This window comes from Mustela lutreola, chromosome 1 (assembly GCF_030435805.1).
Source record: "Mustela lutreola isolate mMusLut2 chromosome 1, mMusLut2.pri, whole genome shotgun sequence".
NCBI classification, from domain to species: Eukaryota; Metazoa; Chordata; class Mammalia; order Carnivora; family Mustelidae; genus Mustela; species Mustela lutreola.
In genome coordinates this window covers 34,014,468-34,039,058 of record NC_081290.1, presented here as the reverse complement: position 1 = coordinate 34,039,058, position 24,591 = coordinate 34,014,468, and the positions used below count along the sequence as shown (strand labels likewise).

The window sequence follows — 24,591 nt, the reverse complement described above, 5'->3', positions numbered from 1 at the left end:
AAAAAAAAAAAAAAATTCCAGACCTAATACAGCCTTGTAAAAACTAAGTTTAATAACTCCTTTGGTTCTGAAATTGTATACGTCTCCTTGATCGTTGAACCTCACACCTTCACCCACATTCAATTCCAGGCACAGACAACCTCGTCTAAATGGTTTCTGAGCACCTGGGGGGGTAAGGAGAGGATAAGAACTCGAAGCCCTTGTGTTTCACTCCACTCTTTGGGTGGAGTGAAAGGAAGCCCTTTTGGGTCTTCTGCTCCCTTACCCTAGCAGAAGGAAAATGCGAGGAGATGAAACTCAAGTCTCTTAATTACACTTCGCTCATAACTCTTGATTTTAAGATATGGGAAGGGGGAAATTGAAATGTGGCTAAAATTGTTTTGGGATGTAAATTACCCTGAGAGTTAATTATGTATAATTCCTTCATTTTCTTTATTCAAGCAAGTGAAGCCCGGATACACTTCCTTTTAGGTCAAATATTTCGTCCCTTAGGACTTCATGACTAATCCTTTATAATCCTAACACTGCCTTACTCACCCCTCAAGAACTCACTATTACCATACACCCTGTTGGGAGGAAGGAGATAAAACTTGTCGGAGAGGGGCTAACATGACATACTTGGGCAAGAAGTTATCATTAGTGGGCAGAGTTAAAGTTAAATACCCCTGCAAAAGAAGAGGGGAGAGAGTCGGGGAAGAAGAACGACTTCCATTCTAAACCAATCAGAAAGGTTTCCCAAAGGTTTGTCTATCTCTAGGATCCTAGTTACTCTGCATCTCTGGAGGGAACAGGAGTCCTCAGCAAACTAGTCATCGCTAGCCATAAAATCAACAGCTGTCTGTATTTACAGCCCTCACTTTCTCTTTCCTCCTGTTGAGTTGACTCCAACCAGGCTTTCATCCCTATCTTTCGAGCAAAACTCTTATCAATGTCACCAATGACCACCATGCTGCCCATGTCAATGGTCAGTCCAATACTCATCCTACTGGATAATTACAAGATCTTGAAACGCATTCACTGGGATGCCTGGGTGGCTCAGTTGGTTAAGTGTCCGTCTTCAGCTCGGGTCATGATCCCTGGGTCCTGGGATCAAGTCCCACATCGGGCTCCTTGCTCAGCAGGGAGGCTGCTTCCAAGAAGCCCGCTTTTCCCCCTGCCTATGGCTCCTCCTGCTTGTGCTCTCTCTCTCTCAAGTAAATAAAGAAAATCTTTAAAAGAAAGAAAGAAAGAAAGAAAGAAAGACACTCATTTCATGCCTTCTGAAACCCTTCCTTCATCTTGGGTTCTCTTGCTGTCTTACTAACGCTCCCTTGCAAAGATCTTCTTTGCCAGTCCCTTCTCATCTCTGAACTCCAGAAACCAGAATCTCTCATATGCCCAGCTGCCTACTCAAGATCTCTATGTGAACGTCTAACAGGCACCACAAACTTAAGGCCTAAGTCAAATGAATAATGGTACCCCCAAACTCTTCCCAAATCCTTGGCCATCTCAGTTAACAGTACCTCTATTCTTCCAGCTGCTCCTTGCCTCTGCTCGCTCCACATCAAATCCAACAGGAAATCAGCTCTACCTTGTACTAGAATCTGACCACTCACTGCCACCATCTCCTGCCCAGATTACTGTAATGGCTGCTCCCTCCCTCTATTCGAGTCTCCACAAAATAGACTGATCCTTTCTAGAACATAAATCAGATTATATTATTGATCTGTTCAAAACCTTCTATTGGCTTCCCACCAGTTTGGACTGAATTGTGGCTCCTAAGAATTCATATATTGAAGTCCTAGTCCCCCAGTACCTCAGAATGTTACTATATTTGGAAAGAGGGTCACTGCAGATGTAATTAGTTATCCCAGGGTCCTGGGATAGAGCCCCGCACTGGGCTCCCTGTTCAGCAGGAAGCCTGCATCTCCCTCTCCCACTCCACCTGCCTGCGTTCCCTCTCTCGCTGTGTCTCTCTCTGTGAAATAAATAAAATCTTTAAAAAAAAAAATGTGTACAAAGTTCTTAAGATTCACTTATTATCTTGATACCCCTGACTCTTTCCCTCCTCCCAGGATTCAAAATTTTGCAACCTCAAGTTCTACCACCAAGAGGGTTTCAGGACCCTACTCTTTAAGGTGGGAAGATATTGTATAATGTATAATTACTGTTGTGACAGTTTGTGACATCTTACATGGTAATTAACTCCCACTAAAAGACTCTTCCCTGCATTTTACCAAAATAAGTAGTTTATTATAGCTTTTTCTCTTTATTGACTGTGTCTTATTTCCAGCCTTACTCAAAATATTGCTTTTTCAGAGACTCGTCTTCCAGTTTATTGCAAGACTAATTGCATTCAGCTCTGGCAAATTGTTTTAAAATATATTTTCCATGCTCTAGAGTTGGCTACTCATTCAGATCCAAATAAAGCTGATTTCTACCTGGTCACAAACCCTCACGCCAATTCAGTCAGGAATATGGGAGGTCTGCCTGTAAAATAATAAAGCTGGAGGGGAGAGGTGTTTGTGTTGGGTTTGTACAATTGCTTTCATCTTTTTTACGTATGATTGCATGATGAGATTTTTAAGGGAAAAATGAAAAGCCATGGTTAACACCAAAACCAACAAAAACCACGCCCACACCATTGCTTGACGGGTCTGAACCACTCTAAGACAGATGGACTCCGAACACTGTGTGTTTACAGCGCAGGAATGTCACACATAGATAGACCTGGAATATTCTATGACCATAAATATGAATAACAGAGCCTCCCCAGTCAGACCTATCTAATTTCATCAAGCCTCTGAAATTACATCTTTCACGGAAGCAGCCTCAGGGCACAAATGCAATAAGATAACATTAATTAAAATACATAAAACCATCCAGGAGGAGCAAGGAGTATCCTATACTTCTTGAAAGGGTGGAGACTGAACTAAAAATAGTAATCACTATTTTGCAAGCTTAAAAGGCTGGGTCTTACAAAGTGCCTGAAGCTACAATCCTAGCCGACTTTTTCCAAGGTAGGATAATAATTAGTATGTTATGCGCTCGTCTGGTATGCACCCTAATTTTGCAGGGCTGTGTACGCATGCTCACTCTGCAACTGCGACCTTCGGTTCTCTGTGCCCTGTTTGTCCCTAAGCAGAATCCGAGAGGTTCCAAAGCGCCATGCACCATCCCCTACCACGACGCCAACTACTGTACCACACAAAAGAAGGAATATTCTGTACAACCCTAATGAGACATTATCATTGCTGAAATTCAGCTCTCCGCTTTGCTTGGAAACAAATTAGTGCTGACCAAAACGAGCATCCTATTATTTAAAAGAACCACAACTGCCTTGGTGCTGACATGATCCCACTGGGTCTTCAGAGCAACCCTATCAGGGGCTATTATTCCAATTATCAGGATGAAAACACTGAGGGTCAACGTGATAGAGAAGCTTACTTAAGGACATACGACTAGGAAGTGGCGAAGACAGCACCAGAACCCAGGCCTGACAGGACCGCTACATTGTACATGCCTTCGGAAATTACTGCAACTATGAACAAGTATTTTAAGCGCATAGAAACAAAGAACCTAATTTTATCACTAAAATTCATGGCTTCTGCACATGCAAGGGAACCATCAATGACAGTGCTATTTTGTATCATGCCTTTTCATTTAAGATCATTTCAAGTATTAACATCCAAATTACTGCAATACAGAAGGTCAGGTCAGGGATGAGCTTCAGGGAGAATTTGGTTTCCTGGTGATGTGAAGACACGAGGACACAAACTAGGCTCTCAGATAATTGAGGTTAAGGGCCCTTTGCTTTCCATGTTATTACTAAAGAATCACTCATCACTGGGGCACCTGGGTGGCTCAGTCGTTAAGAGACTGCCTTTGGCTCGGGACATGGTCCCAGGGACCTGGGATAGGAGCCCTGCGTCAGGCTCCCTGCTTGGCAAGAAGCCTGCTTCTCCCTCTCCCACTCCTCCTGCTTATGTTCCCTCTCTCGCTGTATCTCTGCCAAATGAACAAATAAAATATTTTTTAAAATATATTTTAAAAAAAGGAATCGCTCAACACTACATCAAAAACTTATGATGTACTATATGTGGGCTAATGGACCATAATAATAAAAATAATTATTTTTTTTAAAGATTTTTATTTGTCAGAAAGAGAGAGAGAGAAAGCACACAAGCAGGCAGAGAGGCAGGCAGAGGCAGAGAGAGAGGCAGGCTCCTTGCTGAGCAAGGAGCCCGATGCAGGACTTGATCCCAGGACCCTGAGATCATGACCTGAGCTGAAGGCAGCAGCTTAACCCACTGAGCCACCCAGGCATCCCAAAGTAATTAATTTTTTTAAAAAGGAAAACCTATGTAACTGGTGGAATGTCAGATGGTTTTTTTTAATATCTTTTGTACTCTGTTATCTACTGTGTTTTCTACTAAACTTTTACTACTTTGATAACATGAGAAAAGATAATAAGCATATTTTGATTTGAGAAAAATAATAACAACACACATTGGTGCCAATGAGCTAATATTTAGTATAAAACACGTGAGTCTTACGTTCCTATCTTGTCTACAGAAGCCCCATACAGAAAAGATGAAAGTGAATTTTTATTTATGACCATATGCTATAAAGTCAGGAAACCTTGACTATATGGACCAAACTATCAAATACCATCCATTTTCCCCTGGGCGAGTCATTCGGCTCCTCAAAGATCCCCCTTCCATCTCTTGCAAAAAGAGGACACTGTAATAATACTGATTTAATATGGTTATAAGAATAAAATGAGAACACATGCCATTTAAGTACACACGTACACATTCATACAGGGCAGAGTGCCATCAAGATTTAAATCATCTAACCTGAGAGATCCTTAAACAGACAGTACTCTCATTTCCATGAATTTATCCATGCCTATTTTAGCTTCTTTTATAGACAAATCTTACTGCAGAGGCAAAGGGCAAAAGTCTTTCTCTTTCTTTTCTCTATGTATGTGTGCTTCCCAAATGACATCCCCAGTAGGTTGAAAACTCCTCAGTCTTTAGCTCTTTCCAATATATGTTTATGCAAAGGAGTTGAGACTTTACATTTTAGCCAGTTTTAAATCAGAGTCCCATTCAATTCACATTAAAGAGCCTATGAATTATGATAAATGTTTCTGCTTATGTATCTTTATATTCTACGGGGACATTTGGAAATTGACTTTGGAAATTTGGAAATTGACTTTGACATTTGGAAATTGATTTACCTTTGGAAAGGTAAATCCAGAGACAGAACAACCAATGAGCAGCTTTACTGTCTTCAAGGTGAAAAAAAAAAAAAAAAGAAAAGAAAAGAAAAAAGAAAACATTTGGGAACTAAAAAAGATCAAGCACATTCCAGGGACATTTTGGAAGACTGTCCATTCCTGTTGGTGGCCTACTTGGATGAGGCAAAAGAGATGAATCTAAAAGAGGCAGAAGTTTCCAGCTTTGGTATCTGTAGGGATGGGGATCCTGTTAACTACAGCAGGAGACACAGAACCGGATTTTAACCGGGTGGCGGGATAACATGTAGGGCAGGGATATAAACCTGAACAACCATTTCGAAAGACTTCATTAAAGCTGAACAACGTATGTCTGCCTTACAACCCAGCAATCCCGCACCTTCAAATATACCTAACAGAAATAGTAAATGTCCACCAAAAGGCATATACAAAAATGTGTGCGGCACCATTATTCTTAGTAGGTGAAAACTGGGAAACCCCATGCTGGCCAACAGTCATGTGGATAGGCTGACGCATATTCATACAACGGAATACCACACACAATGGCCAAGAATGAACCCATGTTACAACGACACAGATGGCTGAGCAAAAGAAAGGCCACGGAAGAGACCACATATTGTATGACTCCATTTACATGAAGACCGAAACAGGGGAACCTCACCCAGCGACAGAGGTATCCCCTGGAAAAGGACGGAGGGGAGCTGGAGGACAGATGGAGATATCCTCTATCTTGATCTGGGTAATGGCTTCACAGGTGCACACATATGGAAAAACTCAAATCCCACATATGCTGGGTTTTGTGGGGTTTTTTCCATTAAAAAGTTGACTTGGGGGCACCTCAGTGGCTCAGCGGGTTAAGCCTCTGCCTTTGGCTCAAGTCATGATCTCGGGGTCTTGGGATCAAGCCCCGCATCGGGCTCTCTGCTCAGCGGAGAGTCTGCTTCCCCCTCTCTCTCTGCCTGCCTCTCTATGTACTTGTGATCTCTGCCTGTCAAATAAATAAATAAAATCTTAAAAAAAAAAATAGTTGACTTAATTCCGTAGTATTACCACCGCTGAAGAAATAAAAATGATCCTCAGCTTCGCATTCTGCTTAGTCTGATTTCACGGCAGTACATTTGCTTCCTAAAATTTACCATATCAAAAGAATTCGCTACCCATGCTATTTCTTAAAGTTCTGTCTGTGATGATCTCATCAGAAGTGAGAAAAGAAGAGCAGCTATGAGTCTTGAAAAAAAGGGGCTACAAGTCCTTCTCCATATAATTAGGTCTGGCTACTGAGTGCGTTTCAGTGTCCCATGATTTGCTGTACAGGTTCTGCATCAGAGATAACTTCATACCAATCGCATACACCTGGCCACAAAATACAGTTTGATTCCTGGCGTTCAGTAAACTTTACCTCCTAAGTAAGAGAAAGCAGCTGAAGCAAAAAAAGTAAGACTCTCTTCTACGAAGATCTGAGAAGAAGATCTGAGAAAAAAAAGGCCAAGGAAAGCTAATCCCCTACTCGTGATAAAGGAGGTTTGGGGAAACGGACTAGTGAGAAGCTGGTGGTCTCCTTCTGATGGCCAAGAGCAGCAAAAGGCTGGGGGAAGGGGGACTCGGGCCACTGGGTGACAGGTGTAGCGGGCCCACCTTTTCTCATACAGATGATGCTTTGAGATCCAACTGGACCAATTCAACTCTCCTTAGGGAGGAGCTCAACAGAGACCCAATGGAATAATGTCATGTCCTAGAGGTCACCAACATCACCAGGAAAGAAAATGCTGAAACCATGAAATATGCCCCTCACGGGAATCAAGGACTAGAGGAGGGAAAACCTGCACCAGGTGTATTTTCCTTTGTCCACATCGCCAATACACAGCTTTCTCTCCTCCTTATTAATGCCTGTGTGCTTAACATGACCAAATCATGGGCATGAATAATCAACAATGACCTATTTAATTACTAACCTACTGGATTCCCCAAGACAATAGTCAATAGCTATTAAATTCCCTTTAAAGTTTATTCTATGCCTTCATTTATTTTTATTTTCCCCCCAACCCTCCCCAGAAAACCCAAGTGTCAAAGAAGATGGCTTTTCCTACTGCGAGTCACTCACCGAGTGGGGTGGCCAGTCTGAGAGCCATGGGTGGGAACGCCATTTGATTATGCCTCTGGTGTGCTGGGCAGTCCTGATCCAGTCACGTCCCCCAGTGCGATGACCAAGGAACCATAGCAAATTTGGGGCCAACGCTAAACATCTGCAGGACTCATTATTTGTTAGCAATGAAAAACTATTTGAAGTCGTTTTTCGTGATCGTTTTCCAACCCCTTCATTTCACCACTGCAAGGAAGGACCTGTTTTCACAAACCACAGCTGATGACGTGTAACCGGATGATGTTTGTCCAAGGGAGATACACCAGCTGATGCTAGGACAGATTTATTCTCTCCTGAGGCAGGAAAATGGCACAGGTAGGGAACAGCAGTAGTTAGAGAGGTCAGATTGTTAGCTACTCTTTTCCGGAAGACCACCAAACCTCTGGTGGTGAACTTGACAACGAACCTGTTCACAATGAAACAAAGGCATATGGGCTAAGGAATTGGACTTGAAAAGTAAAAAACAAAAAGTGACAGAGCACGGGTCTGGGGTCGGCTACTTTTTGCACTAAGGTTCTTTTATCTCAATATTGCTTTCTAGATAACCGAAGTATACTTACTTAAATAATATACCTCCAAGCCTTTCTCATCCACCAGTCAGTTTAACAGCAAGACAGGAAAAAAATGAGAGAAGGAACGTAAGTCACTGGTCCTGAGTACATGATAAGCTCTCAGAGGCACTTTGCTTATGTTAGTTACCTCCCACAAGTCTCCCTATCTTTTTAAGGTGGGAATTGGTGTCTACTGTCTGTGGATGAAGAAAAGGGAGACATGACCTGTCCATCCTCATGGTCAGTGACAGAGCTAAGATTCCAAGCAAGGACTGAAGGACCCCAAAGCCTCAGAGCTTCCTCTAGAGCCTGATCCCCGCCCTGGCATTCCTGAGCTCTCAAACAGAACCCTGGGACACCTCAAGGCTACTCTCAGCAGCAAGCTTAACACGTTCCTTGTGGAGGCTGACGTTTTGTGCATCATTACTTCTCTGGCTCTCCCAGGACCCAGCTGGGTACAGGACCGCTGTGGCGGCTGTTAGAACAGCTGCCTGAAAAATCCAGCACAGCTCAGGCTGAGTGAAAGAGACTGGGGGGGTGGGGGGGGTGGGGGTGGGGGAGAGACAGAGAACACACACATGCAGGCACACAAGCGGGAAGACGTTTATGGGTGTATAAAAATAGAAAGAGTAGAACCCAAATAAAAAATAGTAGAACTTACTGCAATAATAAGGAAGTAAAGACACATTTTAAGATATCAGGAACAATGGTCACGTTCCTTTAATATGGGTAGTAGGCATATGTGCAATTTAAGAAACAAAACAATCCAAGAAAGGCAAAAAAAAAAAAAAAATTAAAAAGAGAGAGAGAGAAACCAAGAAAGACTCTTGTTTATTTTTTAATAAAATTTATTATTTTTATTTTTTAATAAAATTTATTTATTTAAGAGAGGGCAAGAGAATATGTGGGGGCCGGAGAGAGGTGTAGACGGAGAGGGAGAGAAAGAATCCTGAAGCAGACTCCAATCCCCAAGATCATAACCTGAGCTGAAATCAAGAATCGGTGGTTTAATGGACTGAACCATGCAGGCACCTCAAGAAACGGACTCTTAACTACAGAGAACAAACAGATGGTCACCTAAAGCTCCAGCTCAGACCCCTCCCCTAAGCTCCGGACTCCTAGGTCCACCTGTCAGGTCCATAGGTCCAACTGGACACCTATCACACACCTTAAAATATATGTGCAGCTGAACTCCTAATCTGTCCTGCCTTTGTCCACTTGGGCTGTTATAACAAAACAACATAGAGTGGGCAGTTTAAAAACACAAATTTCTCACGGTTCTGGAGGCTAGGAAGGCCAAGACCAGGACGCTGGCAGATTGGGTGTCTAGTAAGCACCGTCTTCCAGGTTGCAGACTGCCAGCATCTTGTATGTTCACGCAGAAGAGAGCAGAGAGCACTATCGGGCTCTCTCATACCCCTGGAAGGGCACTAAACCCATTTGTGAGGCCTCTACCCTCATGACCTCATCTAACCCTAATGGCCTCCCATAGGGCCCATCGCCTAAAAATCAGCACATTGCCGGGAGGGGTTCAGCACAGGAATCTGCAGGGGACACAAACATTCGCTCCACGACACTCTCCTACCAGAACTTGCTGCCCGGGACCAGCCTTCTGCATCTCCATTCAGAACAGCCTCACACCAATGGCCTAACCAGCCCTGCAGGGAGTTTGACTGCCTTCACCTTCATCTTTTTATCCAAACCCATCTACTCCTCCCCACACTCACCTGAGTCCAGCCCTGAAGCTATCCTCCCACTCCTCAAACACCGCTGCCTGGAACACCTCTTCCCCAAAAATGCACAGCACACCTCCTTTAAGTCTCTCCCCTGAAGTCTTCCCTGACCACCCCCGATAGCATTTAAAAATTACATCCCCTCCTCCTAAGCCCTCCTTTCCTGTAGCCTCCTAGCCTGGTACACTTGTCTCCATAGCACTTATACCTTAAAATATCAATTGTTTATTTTATTTAGTTACTGTCTACAATCCTGACAATGGTGGAAGTCCCACAAAAGCTCTGAGGGTTTTTTTTTGGTGGGGGGGGGGGGGGCGCTTTGGGTTTTTTTTTTAAAGACTTTATTTATTTGACAGAAAGAGACATAGGGAGAAAGGGAACACAAGCAGGAGGAGTGGGAGAGAGAGAGAAGCAGGCTTCCTGGAAGCCCGATGCGGGGCTCAATCCCAGGACTCTGAGATCATGACCTGAGCCGAAGGCAGACGCTTAAGACCTGAACCACCCGGGCATCCCAGAAGCTCAGAGTTTTGTCTGCTGTGTTCATGCTGTATCCTAAGCACTACCAGTTGCCCAATACATGCATGTTGGATGAATAAACTTTGCCCAGCCACTTATTACCACCAACGCCCTAAACTAATTTAGTGTAAAACAATTTCATTACTATTACTAGGCTGTTTCTGCCCTGAATTTTCCAGAACGATTTCTAACTAAGCAACTCTCCAAAAGCCTAACTCATCTGCCTGCCCCTGGCTCAACACTGGCCTTAGTTGCCCTTATAGTGGAGAAAGGCCTCATTTTTATTTTCATTTCATTTCAAGACTCAGAGAAGAGTCTTGAAGGTCTCTGTCCTAAGTGTTAATAATAATCTCCAAACATTAATGTTTACTTTTAATTTTCTTTTGGTCTGAGCCTTGTCCTAACAAGCACATTTTACTTTCAAAATCAAAGAAAAACCACAATTAGAAATGACTCCCCCACTCCAAAAAATAAAAATAAAAGCAGGTGGGACTATGGCTGAAATAATGCAATGGCCATCACCGATCTGAGAAGGCAGCCAAAGAAATCCCAGGCCACGTGCAGCCTTTCACCTCTGCACACATGCCTTTCTGGGGGGCACCAGGGACCAACTGCTCTCCTTCTGGTGGTGGCTTTTTTCAAAGTACAGTGGTTCAGAACGTTGACTGATGTCACCGAATAATCAGGAGACAATCAGCAATAAACCAAAGCCATCTTGAAATTAATCACTTAGATACAGGTGGTTCACCAGACTTAAAAACAAAAAGATGTTGGCTCAACACGCTGGTTTATTTTTCTTATTTTGCCTAATCAGCAATCTGCACAGGGTTCTGTGCCAATGTCTAGCCTACCTGAATCATTTTCCCTCTATAAACAAAGTACATTGTGTTTTCTTCACCTCCTAATCCCAATGTCAAATGGTAAAAAAGTTGTTTTCAGGAATGTCTATGGACTCAAGGGTGCAGCATTACACAGGCTCATGGGAATCCATGAACTAAACTGAAAAAGTAAGTAAGACTCCTAACCCTTGTCTTTCAATAGAAAATACAAGGGTAATAATGTTAATTAAAGCCAATACTTTTTGAGCACTTACTTTGGCACTTTAAATTAATATGTTCATTTATTCGCCCCAGAGCCTGTTATCACTAAAAGATGAAAATACCCAGGCAAAAAGACATCAAGAAAGTAGCTTAAGGTTACACAGCAGTAAATGGCAGAATCTGAACCCTGGTCCCAGGATCTATCTACACTCTCATACCATGCGAGTGACCCCTGGGTGTCTCCTGCACCTGTCATGGCGTTAAGACCCCACGCATTTGGATCTACTACTCTCATTTCCCCTAATGTTCTTTCTTTCCTTTGCTGCCTGGCAAACTCCTATTCAACCTCCAAAACTCATCTTTGGGAAACCCTCCCTGGTACCCCAAGGAGAATTAGTCATGCTCCTTCTACTTTCTACCATCATTTTTTGTTCATATGCTATTTCACTACCATGTAAAAAAATGACACCCCCACCCCTGCCACAACTTGACCATGAGTCTATGTGGAAAGGAGCTACATCTGATCCATACTTAATACGTCTGATCGCCACTCTTAATAATTATCACAAAAATTCATTTACAAATTTAAGGTCTCTCAAAGGGATCATTTCATAATATAATAACATTTATCGGGTGCCTACTCGTCTAGGTACTTTATGTATTTTAACTCATTTAATATTCACCATAACCCCATTAGGGAGGATTCCAGTATGTCCCCATTTTGCAGATGTGGAAACAGAGAAAGTTAAAAATTCTATCACGGCCCAAGGTGAGAGCTAGCAAGCACCGGAATTTGACACCAAGCAATGTGGCTCCCAAGTTCACTGCCAGTCCAGTAGGCAGGTTCTGCGCTAGACTCTCTGAGGTCCCAGTTCTTGCCCATAAAGATGCCACATGAAACTCGCTTTCCTTTCTTCTTCACGTTAAGAGAGGGAAGGATCACCTGAAGGATCTGGAAGGGCAGAGACTCCATCTGCTTGGTTCACCCTCACCGTCTAGCTCGGGGCCTGCTGTGAAAAAGGAAGCTCAGCGGATATTTGCTGAAGGGTCGAAAACCACTTATGGCTTTGAAATGACTGTATTCTTTACATATTCTTTACATATAATAGCATTATTTAAAGCATCATACGGGTGTTATCTTCAAAACAACTACATGAGGAGGGTACTCTTTTTAGTCCTGTTGCACAGATGAGGAAACCAAGGCACCGAAAGTGTCAATAACTTGCCTAAGAGCAACCAGAGCATTAGAATGTGAAGCCTGTATTCAAACTCGGGAGGTCTGATCCTCCTGCAGCTTCTTGTGGCTGGAACAACCACAAACTGGGAAGCTGAACACAACAGGAATTAATTGTCTCAACAGTACTAGAGGCTAGAATTCTGCTATCATGGTGTTGGCTGGCCCCTGCTCCCTCCAAAGGAGAGGGTCCATTCCCTGCGTCTTCCAGCTGCTGGAGGCCCCGGGGATCCCTTGGTCTGTAGCAACATCACTCCAGGCTGCCCCCACCTTCACATGGCCCCTTCCTTCCACCTCTCTGTACCTCCATCATCACACGGCTTTCTCCCTTTGGTCTGTGTCCAAATTTCCCTCTTCTCAAGGTCACCAGTCATAATGGATTATGGGCCTGCCATACTCCTGTATGACCTCATCTTAACAGGATGAGGTCTTCAAAGTCCCTTTTCCATGTGAGGTCAAACTCACAGGTACCAGGGGTTAGGACTTCAATAAACCCTGGGGTGGGAGCAAAGGTAGGGGGATGGTGAGGTGGGAGCGAAGGTGGGGGGGGGGGTAGGGAGGTGGGAGCGAAGGCAGGGGCCTGGGTGGGGGGGGTGGGGGGAGAATGACACAATTCAACCCGTAACGGCCTGTATAGGACCGATTCCAAAGATGTACGGAAATGACCCCATTTCTCTAACCAGTTACCCTCTTTGCTGATGCAAGATTGGCTGGTTCCCAAATCACTCCTCTGAACAAGGAGCAGTGGGAGGTTTGAGATTCAGGGGTTTCTTTCCATACGAAGTAAAGGGGGCACAACCAAAAATGTAAGCACACTTTAAGTACATGAGAAATTTTATCATGAAAAAGCAAGTATTTCCCTAGAGTGGAAGCCAGTTAATAGGCGAGAAAAACTTCAAGTACTTACATAATCTGCTTCCCTACCACTCAAGTAATTTATTACATACCTCCATTTTATCCATTTAAGGCAATACCTTGGGAGTTTGGACCAATGAAAAATAATTAAACAATACTCTACAACAGTGACCTATTTGATATTTATTTTCTTTTTAACACTCCAACAGATGTGCCCACTTCTTTTGAAAGCTAATGATTCCCTGGGGTCTATAATTAACAGTTTAAGATTACATGCAACCTTCACGTTTTGATTAATCAAAATTAGCCTTCAAGGAAAACGTAAACAAAGTACACAATTCTTCAAGTAAATGGGAGTTTCTAGTTTCTCCCATTGATAGCCTCTCTTATTCCAAAGTCTAAGTGTCAAACTTGCACATTCATTCTGTATCAACTATATTTTGCTCCTCTATTAATCATGAGAAATATGTCCACCACACACCGGCAGCCGGATTTTCTCTGTGTGCTAGGGAAGCAACAAGAAACCTCCCATACAGGTTAATTCAGAATTCGGCTCTTGAAATAAACATGATAAAAAATCTCTGGCGCACATAACTGTCAACCAACCTACTACTCAGAAATTACTTTTGCAATGGTTTTATTGGAAGACGTCATTGTTAACCTTTTGCTAGCATCACCTAGATTATGATAAAGACCATGTAAGCTGCCATAACTCATTTTCATATTAACATATAGCATCTAAGTCAGGATGTACTGTGGGCCAAAGCTAGTCAAAGCACACTGTCGAAAAAATGACATTTCCTAAAGTCAAAGTCTTGACCTGAAATCCCATCTGCTTTCTTGTATTCCATCAGTTTTCCAGACTCAAATAGAAGTGGAAATACTAACAGGTTATCCCAAAGGACAGTTCACTTATTTTGAAAGATATCAATGACCCACTTAAAACAAAAAAAGTAACAGCCTTCCTTAGAAAAAGATCATTATTAACATGGAATAATTTAGCAAGTAAAATTCTATTTTACTAGTATACCACATTAAAATGCAATTTTCAGACTAATATATTTACAGAACATTTCAAGACCGCCAGTTGCTCACCCCCGGTGGCTGGAGCTTATCCTCTCTAATTATTCTCAGGACAGAATGCTTAATGATGAGAGAAATAACTGATTTTTCCCGAAAGAAAAACAGTAAAATCCCAATTACGTCCTTTAAAAGTGTATGTCAATCTTACAGGGAATATAGAAATTTTCTTGGTTTAAAAAGGCAATGAGGGATGCCTGGGTGGCTCAGTCGGTTAAGCTGCTGCCTTTAGCTCAGGTCATGATCCCAGGGCTCCTTGCTCAGCGGGGAGCCTGCTTCTCCCTCTCCCTCTGCCTGCCACTCTGCCTGCTTGTGCTTGCTCTCTCGCTCTCTCTCTCTCTCTGACAAATAAAAATAAAAAATTTTTAAAAAGGCAACAAGAAAAAATAAATGCAAAGCAGCTACAATCACAACCAAACACAATTTGTGCTTCTGACATGAGCTTTCTCACACCAACTGGTCCTTAGATACTTTCTACCCTCCTAGGGAATTCCGGATTTCATAATCCAGTAGCTCTTGCATCTTAGGGAAATAAGGGTGCACAGTGTCTGTGAGTGTGTGCACACACAAGCACAGCATTCACATATACTCAGTGCCTTCGCCAGTGCTAAGTTCTCACCTCAGAATCTACATTCAGCTCAGTCCTATACCTGCTCTAGCTGTGTGCCCTCGGACACTGGTGAGCCTCAGCTTCCCCACTTACACTGGAGAATAATTACAGCAGCTTCCTCCTAGAGGTGTGGGACCAAATGACGCCCTCCACATAACCCATCTACCACAGTGACCACTGTCTCCCAGGAAGTGCTCAATGAACATCGACCCTCATAATTTCTATGGGCTCCTCCCACAGGTGAGGAAAAAGAGGTAACTTGTTCAGGGTCACTGTGCTGACAGAGACAGAGCCAGGATCAAAGCCCAATCCAAGGGCTTTCCAAGACTATCAAACTGTAAGAGGTCTCAAACACACGGAGGGACTATCATTCACATTCTCTGAGGAGAATACAAACATGGCATGAGGTACCAATAAAAACCAAGAATATGGAGTTGAATATAAAGCATTAAAAACCTGCTACCAATTATAACCATCTTTCCATTTGCCTTTTCTAAAAGAACTATCCTTTCAAATATTTTAGGGGTGCCTGGGTGACTCAGTTGGTCAAGTGTCTGACTTCGTCATGATCTCAAGGTCTGGGGATCAAGGCCCACTCAGCAGAGGGTCTGCTTGTTCCTTTCCCTCTGCGCCCCGCCCTGCTTGTGCACATACTCTCTAATAAGTAAATCTTTTTTTAAAAAATAAATAAATATTTTAATTCTGAAAAGTCTGTCAATTTGATCATCAAGGACCATCTTCTATAAAACAATAACAAATGTGGGGTTGATCTAGGACATCTGGTCAACCTACTGACCATTTCGACCACCAGTAATCAAGAGAGTGGCAGGCATTTTCACATGTTATCCCAGTAAATCCTCTTAACCAGGGAGGTATCGTTCTAGACATTTTACAGATGGAGAAACTGTGGCCCAGGCAGAGCACCCACCTACACCACCTGCCCAGGGCAGGGCCCAAACTAAAACTTGGTCCTGTCCAGACCTAAAGTCTATGCTCTCTTTAGAACAACATGGATGCAACAAAAGAAAAGTTAGGCTACGCAGGCACTTGGCTTTGAGAAAACACTCAACAAAATCAATGGGGAAAGTGCCACCGTTTTGGAGGACATTCAAATGAACCTTAATTTTTACCAAACTGTTTCATTTCCAAAGTAGAAGTCAGTAACAAATATGACCAAAACTTTGCCCTACATAAAGCATACCCAATTCACAATTTCAAACTTGTCTTGCATCAGTGTTCATCTCTCATAAATGAAACGTTTTGGAAAGGCAAGAGCTTGGTATCAAGTTCAGGTTGAGTGACGCCTATACTCACCCCACCCAAGCTCTTGGGGTCTGTGCCCTCAGCACCCCTCAGAGCTTCAGCCCCTGTGGCAGGTGGCACCAAGGTTAAAGCACAACCAGAGCAGCTTCAGTCTCATGAGAGGACATGGTCTTCTCTCATAGCAGTTCTCTCTCTCTCTCTCTCTCTCTTTTTTTTTTGGTTAAACTTTTTTCTTTCCTTTTTTTTTTTACTGTGGTAAAATACAAATATAATTTGCCATTTTAACCATGTTTAGCTTGATAGTTTGGTGGCATTAAGTACATTCACACTGTTGTACGGCCCTCACCACCCCACATGTTAACTTTTCCATCTTGCCCAAATCATACTCTGGATTCATGAAACACTAAATTCCCGTTCCCAGGTGCCTGGATGGCTCAGTCCATTGGGCACCTGGGTGGCTCAGTCGGTTGGGCATCTGACTCCTGGTTTCAGCTCAGGTCATGGTCTCAGGGTTGTGAGATCCAGCCTCGTGTAGTGCTCTGTGCTCAGTGTGGAGTCTGCTGGTCCCTCTCCCTCTGTTCCTCCCCCGCTCATGCTCTCCTCCATCTGTCTTTCTCTCTCAAAAAAAAAAAAAAAAAAAAAAAAAAAAAAGTCTTTAAAAAATAAATAAATAACAAAATAAAATAAATTCCCTCTTCCCCTTCCCCCCAGTCCCTTGAAACCACCTTTCTACTTTCCGTCTCTACAAATTACACCACTCTGGGTACCATAAACATGCTCATACGACACCTGTCCCCTTGTAATTGGCTGATTCTACTAAGCATAATACCAGTTCTTTTTTGCTCCCAGTTAGTCTCCTTGAAGAAACACCCTGAAATGCACAACCTCTAGAGGACATAAAAATGAACGTGTGAGAAATTTTTCTTTCCCTTTTACTACTTGCTAGAAGAATATAAAAACCCTAGTGACGGTTAGGAAGAAGAATGAGAAAGCCAACAAAATCATCCACAATCCCACAGCAGAGGCACTCCGTTTTCCCTTCTACTCATTCTCTCATCATCGTTTGCTTTATGTAAATGAAATCTGCATAATTACATAGTATTGAGTATCCTTTAACTTAACCATCAATCAAAATGATACACCTTCAAGCTTTTCAAAAATTAACTCCCAAGGTCAACACCAAGGAAAAATAAACGTGCTTTCATGAAAACGTGGATCTACCAAGCTCTCCCATGGTACAAAGAAGACACAAACACAAACACTATTTAAATGTTAAGCAAAAATGTATATAGACTCTGAATGTGGCCATCCATCCCACTGTTATCTCTCTCAATGGAAAACAGCATAACGCCATCTAATGAAAATCCTGTTTTCTTCCCAGGAAATAAAAATAATAATGCCACAAATCAACATCTTCCCTAGTTCTTTTTTTTTTATATTGATTTTTCTTGCAATACACATGGTCTCAGAACTAAGGGGGGAAACATACAAAATTTAATAAAACTCCACATCTTATTTTTGTTTCTCGTTTCTACTTGTGGCTTGTAAAATATATATATAATATATAAAACAGCAGGATCTAGTAACAGTAGAGGAAAATGATTTCAGATGAAATAAAACTCAAGTCAGGAGGGGATGACTTTGATCGGGAGACAATTATACCTAAGTTGATGGGATGCCAGACTTCCTTTATTTGTTTTAGTAGAAATAACCTCAAGTCCTAGAAAAAAGACATTTTTAGAAAATGACACTGACCCAATTGCTAGATCCCATGAATAAGAGCAGGGAGTGTTACCTTCATTCCACCACTCCTCACACGTTTTCTTCTCAAATCACTGGAATACATTCAACTTGAATGGGGGCTTTCGGGATACTACATTACTGCAGAAACAGAAAGCCTGTCCACAGTAATGGTATTCAGCATACCCACCACTCATACTGAATTTCCTGTTTCATGTAGGGAGAACGGAACCCATGAAAACAGAGAACCCCAATACGGAGGACCCAAAAGGACTAGTCATTCCAAATTCTTAGATCCAGCTTCTTTAACCCTATTCTCAGTTAGGCCCTGATGCATCTTTCTAGAAATTGCCCCAAGCACAAAAAAAAATTCAGTAGCCCATGATGGGACCTCCTTCCAACCCTGGTAACCGACCCAAATGCGTTTATTCTGAATTATTTTATGAAGACTTCATCCCGCGTTCTCCCTTAAATGAAACTCTCAGGGAGCCTGCCCCACCTTGAACATTTCCTGGCTTGCTGTGTCAAACTAGACCCATAAAGACTAACAAAGAATACAATTTCAAAATTAACAGACACTAAAACATCTGCTCTGACTTCAGGAGGGGCCAAAACTTAACACAGGTCAACTGAAAGGAAATCTAAATGCCAGTATTTTTTAGGTTGAGATTAAGATTGCACAACATCAGCAAAAACTCAGTATATAGTGTCCGACCCAAGTTAATCATTCCTACATAAGGCTCGCCCTTAGGAACGCCAAACAGGTCAGTCCTCTCCCCTTCCCTAACTTAGGGTCAGCTGACACCCAAAGCAATGTTTACACACCAAAAGAAGATAGAACAAAGTCAGAATATGAACACTTCAAACAGAAACCATTCTCTGTTAGAGGAACTGAGGCTTAAGGCCTGTGCAGAAACAGCTTGCGTCCCATGTGACCCTCTAGCCAGCTCCTCCTTGAAGACAGCAAATGAGCGATGGTCTCTCAGGCTCTAAATGCCATCTATCTTTGCACCCAAATCAACGGGACTGACAACGGAGCACAAGGCATGTGGAAAACCAATACAAGAAATCCTGCCTCTGCCTTCTCTTCAACAACCGAAGTCCCCAGAGGTTAAGAGTGGGACATGAAGGGGCGCCTGGGTGGCTCAGTGGGTTAAGCCGCTGCCTTCGGCTCAGGTCATGATCTCAGGGTCCTGGGATCGAGTCCCGCATCGGGCTCTCTGCTCAGCAGGGAGCCTGCTTCCTCCTCTCTCTCTCTCTCTGTCTGCCTCTCTGCCTACTTGTGATCTCTGTCAAATAAATAAATAAAATCTAAAAAAAAAAAAAAAAAAAAAAGAATGGGACATGAAGAGGAGAGAAAAGTCTGCATCACATGAAACGTTCTTTTCAGCACCTTTAGAGCTGGTCATCCAAGGTGTCCAAATAGAAACACCAGCTCATGGGAGACTGTGAAAAATATGCCCCCCCCCGCCCACCCCGGGCAAATGCTGCATTAAATGAAGTTTCTTTCCAGTCGGACTTCCTGGATATGTTGATGTGAAGAGAAAGTACGTGCAGTTTTCTGAACTTGTCAGAAGAAGCCTTTATTCCCAACGTATTTCCAGTCACTTGGGATTCAGTGAACCCCTGTTGTGAAGTTCTGCTTCGGATGCTAGGGAGGCCAGCTTAGAGCCCAGATCTGGGTACGCAGGCGCAATGATAAGGCATCGTCTCTCCGGTCTTCAAAACGAAGAGGGGCATTAGGACTCCTCCAAGAGGTGTTTAAAAGTTAGGTCCTTGGTACCATTCTTGTGGCCTTAAATTGCTCCTCTCCTTGTCATGATTTGGACACAGCCATCACTTCCTGCCACTCGGGACTCAGCTTAAGAATCACCTACACACTTGATCTGAAGGAACCCAGTGGGCGCCCTGCAGGACATCATCGCATGTCTCTGACTTCTTCGAGGCACCTCCCACCCGGAAAGCTGAGGTGTTTGACTCACTGCCATACCCTCGGGCCAGCGGCCCGTGCTAGGTGCTCAATAAACAGATGGTGTTAGTACAGGCAAGTGGTCTAGCTATCCCTCCCTCTGACTTGGAGAAACGATGACTTAAACATCTGGTTACATTTCCTATCAGTTCAATAAGATTTATTATTTCAAATAAAAAGGCCATGGTTATGCTATGCTGCTAAATTATATGACAACTGCATTTCTCTTGGACACATATTTTCATAGCAAGCCACTATTTAAAAACCTATGTATTTTTGAGTCATTCCAGAAACAGTAATGAGTTTAATATGAGCTCCTCCCCTGCCTTTCTAGAATTTGGACACAAAACCACACAGCTAACTGGCTCTTATATTAACCAACCTCATGCGGATCTCACCAACATCATGTCATAAGCCTATACCATCACAACTGGGGATAAACTATCAGAAAAGCTAGCTGTGAAAAACATTCTCATGCACATTTACTAAGGCCTCCGATGGGGGCGCCTGGGTAGCTCAGTCGGTTAAGCATCTGCCTTGGGCTCAGGTCAAGATCTCCAGGTCCTGGGATCGAGGTGCATTGGGCTTCCTGCCCAGAGGGAAGTCTGCTTCTCCCTCTCCCTCTGCCCTTCCCTTCCACTCGTGCACTTTCTCTCCCTCTCAAACAAATAAAAAAAAAATTTTTAAAGCCTCCAACAATAGTTATTTTTCATTCATATATTCACTCTTTGATAAACGTTTATTGAACATTCAGGATCTGTAAGCACTGGGAGCATAAAGATGAAGAAGTAAAAGTGTCATTCCTCAAGGGGCTTACAGACTAGAAGAGAAGCCCGAGAAGTGAGTGGTTGTAATGCAGTGTGACAGCAAGGGTACGAAGAAAGAGGGATGTGAGCTGCTCCCCTTGGAGGCTAGAGAGTCACCCTGCTCTGGGTAACCGGGTACCCAGTGGTCTTCCAAATGTGTTCCCCAGACCCGCAGCATCGGCATCCCACAGGACATTGTTAGACGTGCAAACTTTGATCGCGCCACACAGTCCCGCGAATCAGAAATTCTGGGGGTGAGGCCAGCATCACACATGTTGTAGCAAGCCCTCAGGTCATTCAGACACACACTGAGGAGCATGACAACGAAGCTACTTCCTGAAGGAGGAAAAAAGTCAAGCAAGTGACGAATACACAGACAGTAAGGATGGCTGCAGGCAATGCAAAAGGAAGATAAAGCCCGAAGGCCAGAGAAAGCTGGGCGTGTTGTCAGAACAGCATGGCTGAGCTCAGAGCACGACATGGAGAGCAACATAGATCATGAAGATACCGGGGCGAAGCCAAGATGCGGGCGCTTCATCTCGAGGGCAGCAAGGAGCCCCTGGAGGCTGGGATGGGCATGCCCGGGCCTGCAGAGGATTCCAGAAGATCACCTCCGAGGCAGTGCAGAGAATAAACAGAGAGGCCACAGAGAAGGTAACCTGATGAGAGGTGATAGTGGGGGGAAGGCGGGGACGCTGGCTATCAGCAACAGCGGGGCTCCAAGAGAAAGCTTACCTACCCCCTGCACAGATGGAGGTGCCAGGCACGCTGTGGGATACACCGAGCATCCCTTCTCCCTGGACGCCTTGCCTGACACTGCCCCCCACACACCCCCGGCCAAGGCAGATGCTGATCAGGGAGGGCAGAGTACTTCCTGCCTCCCTGCCGGGTAGCACACGGCACCTTTTATCTCGGCGGCCAGTGCTTCCCTACAGACAGACAGACAGCTTCAGGCAGGCAGAAACCAGGGCTATCCTGGTCAGTTTCCGCCCTGGTCCGTTTCCACAGGCCGCAGCTGGAACGGCACCCAGTGCTTTGGAAGCCAGACTGAATGAATGGAGCCAGCCAGGCCAGGAGGCCACTGAGAGGCCACCGCTCTCATTCAGGGACGAGATGACCATGTCATGGGGAAGTAACCAGAGAGCTTAGGACAGACTGAATGTCTTCATTTTTCTCTAGTCTGTTGATACCATTCAAAACACAGAAGGAAAATCTTCACGAGTCAGTTCTGTTGGGAAAATGTGACAGTAAATGTGATCTGCTGAGGGGAGCCCACCAGCCCACCTTCCCAGGGAAAGCTGGCCGGGAGCACGGTTTGAGCACTTTGGCAAGCACAAAGGAAGACCCAGTTCTGAGCCACAAAGACAGTGCCACCTAACGAAGATAACAAGTTTGCTCTCCTTTTTGTTGTCAGAACAGTTCTAGAACCTTAAAGGAGAGGAGAGGACCAGGACATTTTAAATCCCACTGACACAAGCCTGCCTCTCTGCTTTGGTTTTTAGAAATGATTTCAAGTAGGCAGATGTTGTGACCCAATTACAGGGTATTTTGGAAGGAGTAGGCACCTAACTTGGGGCTGGAGCTGGTGGGCGTAGAGGGAAGAGTCAGTTACTAAGCAGGCAGTACCACCTGCCTCTCAATCTTGCAAGGAATTTTATAGAGAAGGGAGCTGTGACAATCAGGAAGGAAGGCAGCTCTCCCCTGACCTGCTTCCTGTTTTCTCACCATTCCCAAAATAGATAGAGCTAAGAAAAATCATAAATATATTTCTCAGCCCTCCAGGGAAAGGTTCATTAAGGGCATGAATTTGGGTCCCTGGGAAAAAGGGATGAAAGACAAAGCTATCGAAGGCCCTAGAATCAAGAGATGGAAACAGTGGAAAATAAAACCCATAGATGAAAAGGAACTAGAGAAACAAAAACAGTGACCAGTGCTTATACCAAAGCCTCCTAAGAGCCACGGCCACAAACTCGAGTCCCCTGGATTCTCTGAACTCATGCTCTCTGGAGTCAAAATTTAAAGTTTTTGCTTAAAATAAAAAATAGTAACAGTTAAGATCTAACTTTATGCCAAGTATTACTCATTATTATGTTCAGAAATTAATACATGAAATCCTCTTAACAACCATTTCATATATAGTATCTCTACTTATGGATAAGGAAACTAAAGCACTGTCATTTCTGTTCCCCACCTGTAATTCTGTACTTCTGTTGTCCCCAGTCATATAGCTATTATGAGACTGACGCGCTACCTACTGCGCTAACGAGGCACCTAGTCATATGGCTATTAAATTGCAGAGCAATATTGGAACCCTGAGAGTCTGGCTCTTAACCACCAAATCCTACTCCTTACCCACAGGACTGTCTTGTGCGTACATTTACTGTAGGATATTTACAAGCATCCTTGGCCTCTACCCTCTAGATGCCAGCAGGACTCCTTCCACAGACATGAAATCAGAAATGTCTCCAAAATTGACAAAAGTCCCTGGGGAGAAAAACTGCCCCCCCTTCCTCTTCGAAAACCACAGTTAGAGAGATCTGAAAAGCCAAATCTCTAGGTCCCCTTTGGAAGGAGTGGCAAATCCCCAGGGTTGAATAGAAAAAACAGTCTATAGCAGCTCTATGGAGGGAAGGAAAAATGGAAAAGGAGTCAGCCAAAGGGTATACTGTAGTGGGGTTGTACAGGAGTCCTTTGCCATATCTCCTGTTCCGTGAGGTCTCGCAACTCCCACAGAGCGAGAACAGCCTTCCTTCTCTCCACTAGCTCAGACCTCACACACATCTACCGCCATACCTTATCATCAGTGCTCTGGTACATTCCTCTCTGTCTGCCTGAACTTCACAAAGTATGTGCTCAACAAACATTTGCTAGACAAAGACAGGAACAAATGAAGCTAAGGTTTCTTGTTGTCACCAAAACGTCTTTCTGTCTTCACTCGAGATCTGAAAAATGCATAAATAAATAAAGCTTGGGTATTGGAGAGAAGAAGAGATTCTGGTGAGATATTAGAAGAATCTGAGGTTGAACTATTGCTTCTCAAAGTATCTATACCCCCTGGGGCACCTGAGTGGCTCAGTCAGTTAAGAATCTACCTTCAGCTCAGGTCATGATCCCAGGGTTCTGGGATCAAGCCCTATGGTGGGCTCCCTGCTCAGTGGGAAGTCTGCTTCTCCCTCTGCCTTCCCCCACATTGTCCTCATGCTGTCATTCTCCCTTTTTCTCAATAAATGAATAAATAAATAAAAAAGTGTCTATACTCCTGTGAGTCCAGACCATGCTTCAGTTAGGTTCAGAAATTTCATATTAGTTCACTTAGGAAAAAACCAACTCAAGAAATAGAACTCACGCTAAAAAAATTCTATTTTATTCCTTCCCACTGACAAACAGTACTGCCTTGAGCAAATCAGCAGAGCCACTGACTCTTTGGCCCAGGACAGAAGTCCACTTGGGAAATCAAATGCAGATCAGAAGGAAAGAACAGAACCAGCACCCAGGAGCCAGCCGGATGCTCCCAAGGAGAGGCACCATCAGCCAGAGTGCTGAGGCTCCCCCTCCAGACCCATCACTCTGGCAGTCAGAAGCCTCCAGTCAGCCACAGGCAGGCCGAGAAGCCTGGGAACCCTAACTTCACCTTTTTCCAGTCATCGGAAGCCTCTGTCATCCTTGCATTGCCTCAAGGTTGGCACATGACAACGAATCAGATCCTGGGGTATTTTATTTACAACAGGAACATTCTAGACTGCAATCTGTCTAGAGAGGTTAAACAGCAACGCCTAGTTTCAGACATATTTAGAAATGATATTTGGACTTTC

The 24,591-nt window shown here is 43.8% G+C and overlaps 1 protein-coding gene across 11 annotated transcripts in view; it reads right to left on the bottom strand.

Annotated features, from left to right (window-relative positions):
• APBB2 (amyloid beta precursor protein binding family B member 2) overlaps positions 1-24,591 on the bottom strand; it is a 368,905-nt gene that overhangs the window by 337,356 nt on the left and 6,958 nt on the right. The gene's annotated exons all lie outside the window — the stretch shown is intronic.